Source organism: Octodon degus, unplaced genomic scaffold, assembly GCF_000260255.1.
Source record: "Octodon degus isolate 3935 unplaced genomic scaffold, OctDeg1.0 scaffold00136, whole genome shotgun sequence".
In the NCBI taxonomy this organism is placed as follows: Eukaryota; Metazoa; Chordata; class Mammalia; order Rodentia; family Octodontidae; genus Octodon; species Octodon degus.
The window spans coordinates 7100162-7112178 of NW_004524712.1; the positions used below are offsets into that span (position 1 = coordinate 7100162).

Sequence of the window (12017 nt, forward strand, 5' to 3'; positions counted from 1 at the left end):
CGCCGCCTGCCTGCGGGGCGCGCGACCCGGCCTCGGCGCCTTGTGCGGCCGTGCAGCGCCGCGCACCCTGCTGGCCCGTGGGCCGTGTCAGCGTCACTGCCAAACCGGGGCGCCTTCGCTGTGTCTCTCCCTTCCCCTTAGCCATTGCGGAAGCACTTTTCCAAACATTACGTGTTATAATCAAATGACTGGACTCACTCATTTCTTAGCCTCAGCCTTCGCTGGGCCACGCGCCCTCTAGATTGCAGGGACAGCCCAGCGCACGGGATGAATCCGGGCTCTGCCGTGCGGCGCCCGGGCCCGGCCGCCCTCTGTCGGGGAGGGCAGCAAGCCCTCGGGGACCTTGGACCTTTGTGCCTTCCGAGAACAGCTTTCCCGTGCATACGATCTACCTTACTGTGTTTTGAAGATGAAGTGAGATCTTTAAAATACCGAATAAAGTGCTTTTCTCAGCCCTGAGACGTGTTAATGATGATAAAACCTACAACACAGCTACATTATTGGGTAACCAAGAAAAAGGTGAGAAAAAACAAGCAAGCAAAACCCCCCCCGAGGAAAGGAGGTGCATAATTCATTTAGCAGCATAGAAGAGAGTGTTCTGTTTTTTTAAAATTCAAAACAAGATGAGTGCCCCATAAGCCACACGTCCTGGTCTTCCGTCGTATGCTGCGCAGGCAGCCCTGAACTTAGAGTAAAGCCTCTCAGTGATCAACCTTGCCGCACGTGGTGGAAAAGGCAAAGCAGAGGGCGCCTAGTGAGGCAGAGCTTAGCGTTTACGCTGCAGCACGCTCCAGGACAGACGATGTTGGTTTAGAGAGCGGTTGGGATGCTCGCCCTTCCCAGGCTTTGGAGAAGCTGCCACACCTTGTATCCCTGGGCATCTGTCAAGCGCACCTGCTTTGGAGGTTATCTCGTTATTACGTCCCTTCTGATGGATTGGGCGCCTCTGAGGCTGGCTGAGCAGACAAGACACAAGAAACCAAAAGGAGCCGGGTGGTGAGATGCAGACCGAGCGGGAAGGAGGGGTGCAAACCCAACAGTCCGAGCAGCTTTGTCCTTAAACCTGAGAACCTCTGTATGGCAGCAGAACAGAGAGTGTCTCTCCCAGGCTAAGCGGCTTAGTCTGAAGTAAACTGGTAGTCATTTTCAGTTTAAAAATTGTCATTTCACAATAGTTTGTGTCAATTTTTCTTCATCTTTTTCTAAAAAAAATATATGTTTAGCAATGGGAAGGATCTGAAGCAATATATTACAATAAAAGGACAGTATTTGAACTATCAAAAAAATATTAAAAGTAAGGGCTGGCAAGACAGCTTAGCCAACTAACTGCCTGCTTTGGCAAGTGCAGGGACCAGGGTTTGAGCCCTGTGCTAGCCTACTCAAGGGCGTGCAGAGCTGGTGAAGAGTCCAAGTGTGGTGGCACACACCTGTAGTCCCACCACTGGGGAAGCTGAAAACAGAAGGATCACTATGAGTCCGAGCTGGGTGGTGAAACCCTGTACAAAAATAAATAAATACATACATAAACAAATATTTTTAAAAATTTATTAAAACAATTTTGGGAGGGCGTTTAAGGGAGTGGGTCAGAGAAATGACAGGTTTGTCCTGTGTAATCTCCTGACATGTCCTTTGTAATCTATTGCCATGTCCTTGAGGGGTGCTTGTGGCCTGCTGACATGTCTACCTTGACCTACTGTCATGGCCTCTGTGACCTAAGGAAAATGAAATCCGCATTTCTCTAAGATGGCAGGTGGGCTCTTTCAAACTGGTGATGTCGCTGTCAGGGCGCTAGCATGAACTATCTGGACTGGAGAGCCAGAGCTACTCTTGCTCGTGGTCTTAGAGAAATGTTCTACAGCTTCAGAGCTGTAATATTCAAATATTACAAGAAAGCATCATCCCACACAATTTTTTTACTCAGGTAGTCTGGAGTGAATCTCAGGAATCTACTTTTATATGGCTTAAATATTTTTTTTAAATTCCATACAGTAAATGTGTACCTTGGGGTTAGGGAGTACTGAATGAATAGGTACTGTGTACCAGTTGCTGTCCTAAACAAGGAGAAATACCTGCTGTCGTGGAGCTTCTGTTCCAGTGAAGTGATGGAACATTCATGAATAATTCCAGATGCTAATGAGTACTGGGATGAAAGCTAAGTGGGCATGCTGACTGTTCAAGGAGGGGCCCGAAAAGTTCTCTCTAAGGTGCTAACATAGGGGGCCACCGATGATAAATGAAAGATAGAGTCCCTCCGAGGCCCAGGCCGGTCCTGCCTTGTGGGTCGCTTTTGGAATGCAGAAACCCCATTTACTCCTGGTACCCCTGGAGTTGTGATGACCAGTGAGGCTGCGGCACTCACAGGGCAGGCTGAGGTGTGCTGAGGACACGGATAGGCAGGCACTAGCACCCCGATGTGGGAAGGGGTCTTCACTTGTTTCTTCTATGCTATTAAACCTGCCCCTTGCACCACCACTTCCACACTGTTCCAGGAAAAGCATGCCCCCCTACCCCTGCACTGCTCACCAGAAAAAATGATAAAAGTGGCCAGCCAAAGAGTTCTTTGTCCTTGCCTACCCTGAGGCACTGACCTCCCAGTCCCCATTTTTTGCGTTACTACATTTGTTTCTGTTTTGTTTTCTTCATCCATACCCCTCAAAAAAGCAGTTGAGGATCTGGGGCAGGTACCAAGCACTAACATGCAAGCTGAGACTTCAGTGATTGGAGGAATTGGGTAGAGGAGCAAATGCAGCCATGTTTTACTATGTTAAGATCTTGGAGAACATTCCAGAACAGCAAGTGTAAAATCCATAGCATCAAAAATTTTTAAAAAGCATGACATGCACAAATTCATTCTTCTATTGAAAAGGTTTCATTGAGTGTTTACTATATGCCAGTATCTCAGTTACTCTTCTCTTGTTGCTGGGACAAATACCCAACACCCAAAACGAAGGAAGGAAAGGTTTATTTAGCTCACAGTTATTGGAGGTTTCAGTGTTTCAGTCCAAACTCAGCAGGTTCCAAGGCAGAGCGACACATGGCAGAGAGCAACCTGTCATGGTGGCAGCAAAGAGCAAGAGACCAAAACAAAGGAGTAGCAGCAACAATGCAACAGAGAGGGGAGTCTGTGTCTCTGTGTCTCTGCTGTCACATTCAGGCTATCTGTCCCAGGCGGGGGAAGTACTCACTCCCATAATCCCAGCAGTACTAAGACCCATAATCTCTGTGGATCATGAGTTAATCACGAATTCTAGAAGTCCCTGTCCCATGACTGCATGAGGCTTTGGGGGGACAAATAGACACAAACCGTAACAGCTGGGTACTCTACTATGTACATTGAGATTCATCAATTGATACTACAGACAAAAGGAAAAAACATAAGTCCATGGCTCTGCGGAGGATTCATCTAACTCCCTGAAAGAATGCGGAGGCAAGAGTTGCTGGCTCACAGGGCAAAGGTGTGGTGACAAAGACAACTTGGGGACACAGAGTCAAATAATACACAGCTTTGAAGGCAATGGTATTGAAGTTTTAAGTGCAAGTAAGGGAGTAGAATGGTGGTGCTGCTGTTGCTTTAAGGGTATTTAAAGCAAGAATGTGAAGCGGTTATTTTCTTTGACGATAACTTTGGCTGTTCTGGATACTTATGTTGTTGAGAAAGAAACAGAAACGGACCCTGTCCTGATATCTGCTAATCATTGTGGCCAAAACAGGAGAGTAAACTGGGGGACTTGCAGGACTGCAGCTACATGTGGGAGGTGAGGCCGCAAAACACTTGCAAATGGATAAGATACTGGACCGGGAGGTGGATGCTGCTAATCATAAGAGAGGGATCAAGAATAATTTCCAGAGTTGATATTTGAGTGACTAGGTAAATGCTGACCCTTAACTTAGAGTCTGGAAGATAGAAGATTAGAAAATCCAGAGTTCTTTTGTAGTCATGTTACATTTCTGAAGTTATCTCTTAGCAGGAATTCAGGGGAGAGGTAGGGGATAAAAATACAATATTAGGGTTCACCAGATTTGAAATTGTATTGAAACACATTGGATGTAGCTCATTGGTAAAGCATTTGCCTGAATATACAGAACTGGAGGAAGTCTAACAAGGCACAGCCATCTAACGACCATACGAAGAGAAAGTACAGGGGCCAGCGAGATGGCTCATCAGACTAAGCACCCGCTGAGGCAAGTGCAGGGATGGGCACATACTGTGCCAGTCTGCCCTTGGCACACTGAGCTGGCCACCGAGTCAGGGCGTGGAGGCTCATGCTTGTAATCCCAGCACTGGAGAGGCTGAAAACAAGATCAGTACAAGTCTGAGCTGTGTAGTGAGACCTTGTACCAAAAAAGTTTTGAAGAGAAAGTATATTTAGGGAGAAACAAGCAAGTCTTAAACAAGGTTCATGAAAGATGCTGGATTTAGAGGTGAACAAGAAAGAGGGCCCCATCGGAAGAAACTGAGCTGTCACTAGGTATGATTTTATCGCCACATGCCACACTGCCACCTCCACCCCCACGGGCCCAGCTACTCAGGTGCCTAAGCCAGGAGGATTGCATGAGCCCAGCGTTCAAGGTCGGGCAGGCAACATTACAAATCATTATCTCAAAAAAAGAAGAGAAAAAAAAAAAGTTAAGGACCAGCCAAATAAAGTGCCTTGGCAGGCACAAGGACTGGGGTTCCGTTCCGTGTGTGCAGTGCCAGCTCTGCCCCCGGGGCGCACAGCACTGAGATGGCGATTAAGACTAGGCGTGGTGGCCTGCACCTGTAATCCCAGCCCTTGGGAGGCTGAAAACAGGAGCATCACTATGCCAATCTGGGTAGTGAGACCCTGTAGACCCTATACTAAGTGCATTAAAAAAAAAAATTTAAAGAGAGGCTAGACAGGCCAATAAAACAGAACCAGCAGAGGACAGTGTCAAAGAAGCGAAAGGACAGAGTACTGCATGAAAGATACAGCTGTGAGCTGCAGCCAAGGAAAAGAGAGAGGGGAACCTGTGGACTTGGAGAGGAGGCTCACTCAGGGACCACCAGCAGCCTCAGAGTAGGAGCTGCCTGGGCAACCGCTGGAAAAGCATGCAGCTCGTCCTTTCAGAGAAGAGCAAAAAGAGAGCTGACAGCATTTCACAGCAACCATAATCATCATTTTTAAGCGAGAACCACTAATGTGTGTTAATATTAATGGGGGAAAACTTGACACTTCAATATCAATGTGGTTTTAAAACAACTCCACAAAAGATACCTTTTCATTCTCCATGCTGGAGACATCAAATCCATACACAGCCTTTGCGTGTTAGGCAAGTGCTCTACCCCTGAGCTACAGTCCAGCCCCATAGAAGATACTTATTCATTATAAAGGGAAAAATACTAGCTACGGAGTGGAGAAAATTGGCGTACAGGATCTTCCCCTAGTGATCAAAGCTAGTCTGCTCAGTGCTGGACATGGTGGCACCTCTACTCCCAGCTACTCAAAAAACTGAGGCAGAACTAGGGAGCTAGTCTGGCGTTCTAAGCACCTGCCTGGGAAGTGCAAGCATCTGGGTTCAATCCCCACTACGCATGCCATGCTGGTCACGGAACCTGGGGGCACCATATTAGCCACCGAAACCAGGTGTGGTGATGCACAGCTGTAATCCCAGCACTAGAGAGGCTGAGACGAGGATCACTGAAGCATCTGAGCTGTGTAGCAAGACCCTGTGCAAAAGAAAGAAAGGAAGGAAGGAAAGGAAGGAAGGAAGGAAGGAAGGAAGGAAGGAAGGAAGGAAAGAAAGAAAAAGAAAGAAAGAAAGAAAGAAAGAAAGAAAGAAAGAAAGAAAGAAAGAAAGAAAGAAAGAAAGAAAAGACTGAGGCAGGAGAATAGATTGCGCCTGGCCAGGACATCATAGTGAGATCCATAAATTAATATGCTCAGGATATCATGTGCTTTCACATATGATCCTGTGAGAACAATTCAGCTCTGCTTCTGTGATCTGGCTACCAAAAATTAATAATTTAAATTTAATTATAAGAGAATAACAGGCAAGTCCAAAATTGAAGACCATTCTAAAAAGTAACTGGCTTGTACTCTTCTTGAAAATATTGAGAATCTTGGTGTGGCTCATAAGCACAGCGATTGGGGTTTTATGCTCTCTGTGAGATGTTCCTCCACTGAGCCCTGTCATGATGCGGGCGCCTTATCTGTCATGCATGGAAAAAATTTAATATTAATATGACTAGGCTGGGAGTGGTGTCACATGCCTGTAACCCAGCACTCAGGGGGCTGAGGCAGAAAGGAGGATCGCTGCAAATTCGAGACCAACCTGGGCCACAAAGTGAATTCAAGTCATCCTGAACTGCACAGTGAAACCCTGTCTCAAAAAGACATGTAATAATATTAATGTGCCTTGAAAGAAAAAGAAAACCCAATGGACTATTTCAGATTAAAGTCAATGAAAATGGCCAAAGTAAAGGCAGTATGTGTTTGGATTAGATTAGACTGGAAAAAATTATACATTTATAAGGACATCTATGAGACAGTTGGTTGCATTGGAACCCAATCTACAGATTAGTTAGGTGTGGTGGCACAGACCTGGAATCCCAGCACTAGGGAGGCTGATGCAGGAGGATCACTGTGAGTTTGAAGGCAGCCTGGGCTGCACATCTTGATTTCCAGGCCAGCCTGAACTGCGTAGCAAGACCCTGTCTCAGAAAGGGGAAAAAAAAATCTACAGATTAGATAATATATAAATGTGAATTTCCTGATTTTGTCCATAGTATTGCCCATATATTTTAAAAACTATGGGTCCAGGGAGATAGTTCAGCAGCATACGTGCCTGCCTGGCAAGTGCAAGGTCCTAAGTTTGATCTCCAGTACCAAAAATAAATAAATGAATGAAAATTATGACTTTGCTTTTAGGAAATATACCTTGAATAATTTACTCTCATATACAAATAGATATAAAGAGAGAAGGGAGAGAGGAAGAAAAAGGAGGAGAGAAGAGAATAAAAGAGCAAACACGGTCAGAAGGTCCCTATGGAGAGCCTGTGTGCAGGCATGTGAGAATCGTCAGAGGTGGGGGTAAAATCCAGGGCCATGCGCACGCTCAGCACATACTCTACAACTGAGGGACAAGCCTCCAGCCTTATTGGGAACGCTTCTACTATTTTACAACTTTCCATGTATTCAGAATAAACAAGAGACTAGGCAGAACCAAACATAAAAGCCCAGTCATCTGGCTTTGGGGCTGTACCGTGAGGCTGTACCGTGAGGCTGGAGCAGGAATCAGACTGACACAGACACTGGGTGGCTTCAGAGAAACAAGCCAGGAGTTCATGTCTCCACCAGAGTTGCTCAGGGATGCAAGCTGAGGGACGGCTGATTTGGAAAGAAGCCAAAGAAGCCCACACACGTGTGACCATGAATTTGCCGTTCCTGCTGAGCTTAATAGTGTCCCCTAAATTCACAAATGGGACCTGTTCCTGTGATCTTATTTGCAAACAGCTCCTTTGCAGATGTGATTTGCTAAGCTGAGGTCCTGGTGGACTGGGTGGGCTCTAATCCTACGGCTGCGGGGCTCACATGAAGAGAATATCGTGACACAGACACACAGAGAGCGCACGTGAAGAGGGCAGGAATGAGGTGCGGTGCTTCCACAAGCCGAGGAATGCCAGGGACTGCCAGCCACCACCAGATACTGAGCAGAAAAGGAAGGGTCCTGCCCTCGAGGCACCGAGGCCTGTCCACACCTTGATTCTAGACACTTGGCCTCTGGAACTGAGAGCAGATAAGTGTCCGTTGTTTTGAGCTGCTCAGTCTGATTAAGTGACAGTTCTAGAAAACTGATTAAGTGACTTTAAAACTGATTAAACTTCATAAAATGAATAAAACCTTGAGGTACAGACTGGCAGTTGAGAAAATATGGAATTATGGGCCTCTATAAACTAGAAACTGGTCTGGGGAGTTAGTAGAGAGGGATAAGCACCTACCTGGCAAGCACAAGGTCCCAAATTTGATCCCTGGCACACATGTCGCGTTGGCTCTGGAACCAGGCGTGGTGGTGTGTGCCTGTGATTGCAGCGCTGGGGAGGCTGAGGCAGGAGGATCACTGTGAGTTCGAGACCAGGCTAGGGGCTACAAAAGTGAGCACAGGGCCAGCCTGAACTGCATAGTGAGACCCTGTCTCAAAAAAAAAAAAAAAACCTAGAAACAACTCCTCCCTTTCCCTTCCCTTCTTTTGGCCTGTCTGCCTATTTTCTTCCTTTCCACTCTCCCTCCTTCCCTTGTTTTTTAAAGACTTGAAAAGAAAAAGCTGTGGAATTAAACATACAAGTTATGGTCTTGCTTGTTTGTATAGTACTGTGCACTAGGAGCCAGGGCCTTGTGCATGGCAGACAAGTGCTCTACCACTGAGCTACATTCCTAAACCCTTTTTTAATCCTGTTTTTCAATGAGGTCTCACTAAGTTCTCCAGGCTGGGCTTGAACTTTCACTCCTCCTGCTGAGACTGCAAGTGTGTGCCACACCTTGATTCTAGACACTGACTGCATGCTGTTTGTTTGTTTGTTTGTTTGTTTGTTTTAACCTGGGATCAAACTCAGAACCTTGGGCTTGCCACTGCCACTCAGTTGTTGCCCCAGCCCCAGATAAATATTTTTAAATGTGATTTTTATATAAAATCAGATGTCTTTTATGGAGTAGAATATAAGACCACCTTTTTTTTTTTTTGTAATAGAAAAGAAGGCAGCAAATGCAACTACAGTTTGTGACCCATACTACCAGAGTTTTTTTTAATTTATGTATTTGGTACAAGGTCTCACTATGCAGCCCAGACTCATAGTGATCCTCCTGTTTCAGCCTCCCCAGGGCTGGAATTACAAGCATGCACTACCACATCTGCTTTCGGAGGCCAGCTTGATGCAGGGCCAGCACTCCAGTACCGGGGATCAAACCCAGGTCCTTGGGCTTGCCAGGGAAGCGTTTAGACCACTGCACTATCTCCCTGGCCCTGCCAGAGATTTTTAGTCACTGTAAGAGAAAGAAACACCAAAACATTTTTCCTGCGCTTATGTACTCAGTACAACTGAGGTTTCTGGGTTGATTTTGAGGAGTGGAGGTTCCCCACTCACCCTCCAGTTCTCTAGCAGCCACTGGCTGGGTGTCTTGTGATTGCATGCAGTTGGGAACCATCTCCCTGGAGACAGGGTCAGGGCCACAGGTCAGTGGCCCAGCACCCAAGACTGCCCTCCACTTTGGACGCCAGTCAAATTACATTCTGATCTACCTGCTATAAATCAAGGTCCCTCCCGTAAGCCACCCCTTGGGTTGAGTAGTTTGCTAGGATGACTCAGAGAATACAATTACTAGTTTATTGTAAAGGAGATTACAAAGTAGGCAGGCGAGTAGCCCGAGTGAAGGAAACGCGTAGGAAAAGGGCTCAGAACTTCCGCAGCAAAAGTTATCAAGTTATCTCTGCTTGATAACTTCCCACTCTTCTGAATTTGGCCTCATTGATAATTCCTGCCACAATAAAATCTTTGACTTTGTCTATTCGAACTGAAAATGATACCAGTTTTGTAAATATGATATTATGACATAACAAGAAAAATATATTAGGGCTGGAGAGGTAGTAGCTGTGTAGTAGAGCACTTGCCCAGCAAGAACAAGGTCATGGGTTTGATCCCCAATGCCAACAACTCCCTAAAGCCCTTGCAGTCTGTGGGGGTAGTTAGCATGCTTCATATGAGGACTTCTAGGTGGGGGACCGGCCCTGGAAGATCAAGACTTGGTCAGAGAGTTGGCACTGTCAATTCTACTCTCCAAACCCTGTGATGGGCCAAGGAATGGAAAATTGAGGTTACCTATGAGGCCAGTGATATAACCAATCCTGCCCTCATAATGAAGTCCCCATAAAAATCCTGAGAGGGATGGGCTCCATGACCACCTGGATTGCTGAACGCGTGAAGGATTGGGAGTGGTGGAGGGGGCTGTGTTCCATATTTCCTCAGGAAACACAGGCAAGGAAAAAGACAGTGTGCAAAATGGAAAAGTACTTCCCATCTAATATTGTTACTTCCAGAGAAGTTGCCTGATTCTAGGATGGAAAGCAAAGACCATCTAAAAAGAAAAGACCTCTGAGGATATTATTCAGTATGAAAGATCTGGACCTCAATTTAGGCTTCATTGGTAAGGAAACTGCCTTTTTTGTGTGCTAACAAGTTCTTTGGGGACTGGCATCTCCTAGGCAGCTGGTGTCGATTGGGAATCAGCCGCCGGAAAAGCACACCAGGATCAGAGGGCTGAGACATTCAGCTCAGTCCTTTCTCAGCTCTTCCCCAAGGTTAAGTTGGTCACCAGTGGCCAGCCTGTGGCTTATCCTGCCTGTGTAATGAGACCTTCCTGACAACACAAATGGACAGACTGTGGAGGACTTCAGGCAGCTGAGTGAGTGGTGCTTCCTTGAGGTTGGTGCACTGAGCGAGGGCTTGGATGCTCCATGCGCACCTTCCCCACACCTTGCCCTGCTCTTCCCGTGCTGTGTATTGCTGCCCTTTGTAAGGTCCTTTTAAATCAACCAGTAAACGTGAAGTGTTTGCATGACTCCTGTGAGCTACTGTAGCAAATGTGTGGAATTCGAGGGGGTGTGAAAATGCTCATTACTGGCAGGTTAATCAATCCCTGGTTCTGCAAAAAAAAAAAAAAAAAAATCAAGAGCACAGATTAAATCATTTGGGGCTTGCGTGTGGCATCTGACGTGGGGGTGGCAGCCTTGGGGACTGAGCTGTCAACATGTAGGATCTGATTCTATTTGCAGGTAGACTGAGCCACAGCTGAGTGGCCTGGGTGAGAGAACACCCGCTGGCGTCGGAGGCTGCAGAATCGACTGTGTGCTCCGCGTGGAGGTGGGATTCCCACACATTTGCTTACAGAGGCCTCATCTGTTCAGCGCCTTGCGCGTGTACAGGAGACAAAGTGACTTTGGCATTTTCCTAAGTGTTTTTTCAGAGCTGTGTTCATCCTGTTTGTACTGATCTCATTTTAGAGAAATTACTGTGAGAAGAATCTTCTCTCCAAAATGTGTCAACCAGTCCTTGAGAATCAAAACAAAAGAGAAACCACAGCCTGTAAAAAATATTGGAAAACATCTTCCCCAAATAAAATAGTTGGCATTTTAAAACTATGCTGAAAAGAAACTTATAAATGTAATGAGGGTGGAAAAGCCTTTAGTCCCAAGCAATAACTCACGGTCTAGTGTCCTACCACTGAGTTACCTCTCTAGCACCCCAAGTGCTCTCGAATCCTTTTCCTCATTCTACATTTAAGAATTCACATAAAAGCAATACATTTTGGGGTGGGATGTAGCGCAGAGGTTGAGCATTTACCTTGCAGGGCACTAGATTTAATCTCTATCATAGAAAATAACTAAATGTGCTGTATTTCAGTTTGCAGTCCTCCCTCCTCAGCCTCCCAGAACACCAGGACTACAAGCATATGGCACTACATCCAGCTGAGAAAGCTTTCAAGGAAGTGAGGCCTCATTAGATTCAAAAGCAGTCATATTAGAGATGAACCTTATGCATGTATGAAAAGCAAGAAAGCACTCAGTGGCAAGTTGGATTTCTCTGGGAATGAGAAAATTTGCATTTGTGTGGTGCTGTGTAAGGATGATGAACGTGCCACTCCCTTCAGACAGAGGTGACACTTCATCATTCATAAAGGAAGGGCACCCCATCATTGTACAAGAGCGGGGAAGAACCTCTTTCCAATTACACTGATGATTGTACTGTAATATGAATTATGAATGCAAAATGTGTTAAAGCCTTTCCTCAATTTCCGGCCAGGACTTTACACATGAATAATGACACCAGTGGAAAAAAAAATTTATAGTGAACCTGGAAAAACTCACAAAGAGGAGGAGTCATGCCATGTTAGACACCACTAAATTCATAGTCATTAATACCTTAGGGTTTAGGGAAAGCCTCAGCAGGAATTCATCATTCATAGCCCTATAGATATCTCATTGTGGAACAAAATTGAATTAATAGC

The 12017-nt window shown here is 45.9% G+C and overlaps 1 non-coding gene across 1 annotated transcript; it reads left to right on the plus strand.

Annotated features, from left to right (window-relative positions):
* The first annotated feature begins 6079 nt into the window (after nucleotides 1–6079).
* Nucleotides 6080–6182, plus strand: LOC111812691. Its single transcript, XR_002818125.1, has one exon. It is a non-coding gene; the product is annotated as a small nucleolar RNA U13 (small nucleolar RNA).
* The last annotated feature ends 5835 nt before the right edge of the window (nucleotides 6183–12017 follow it).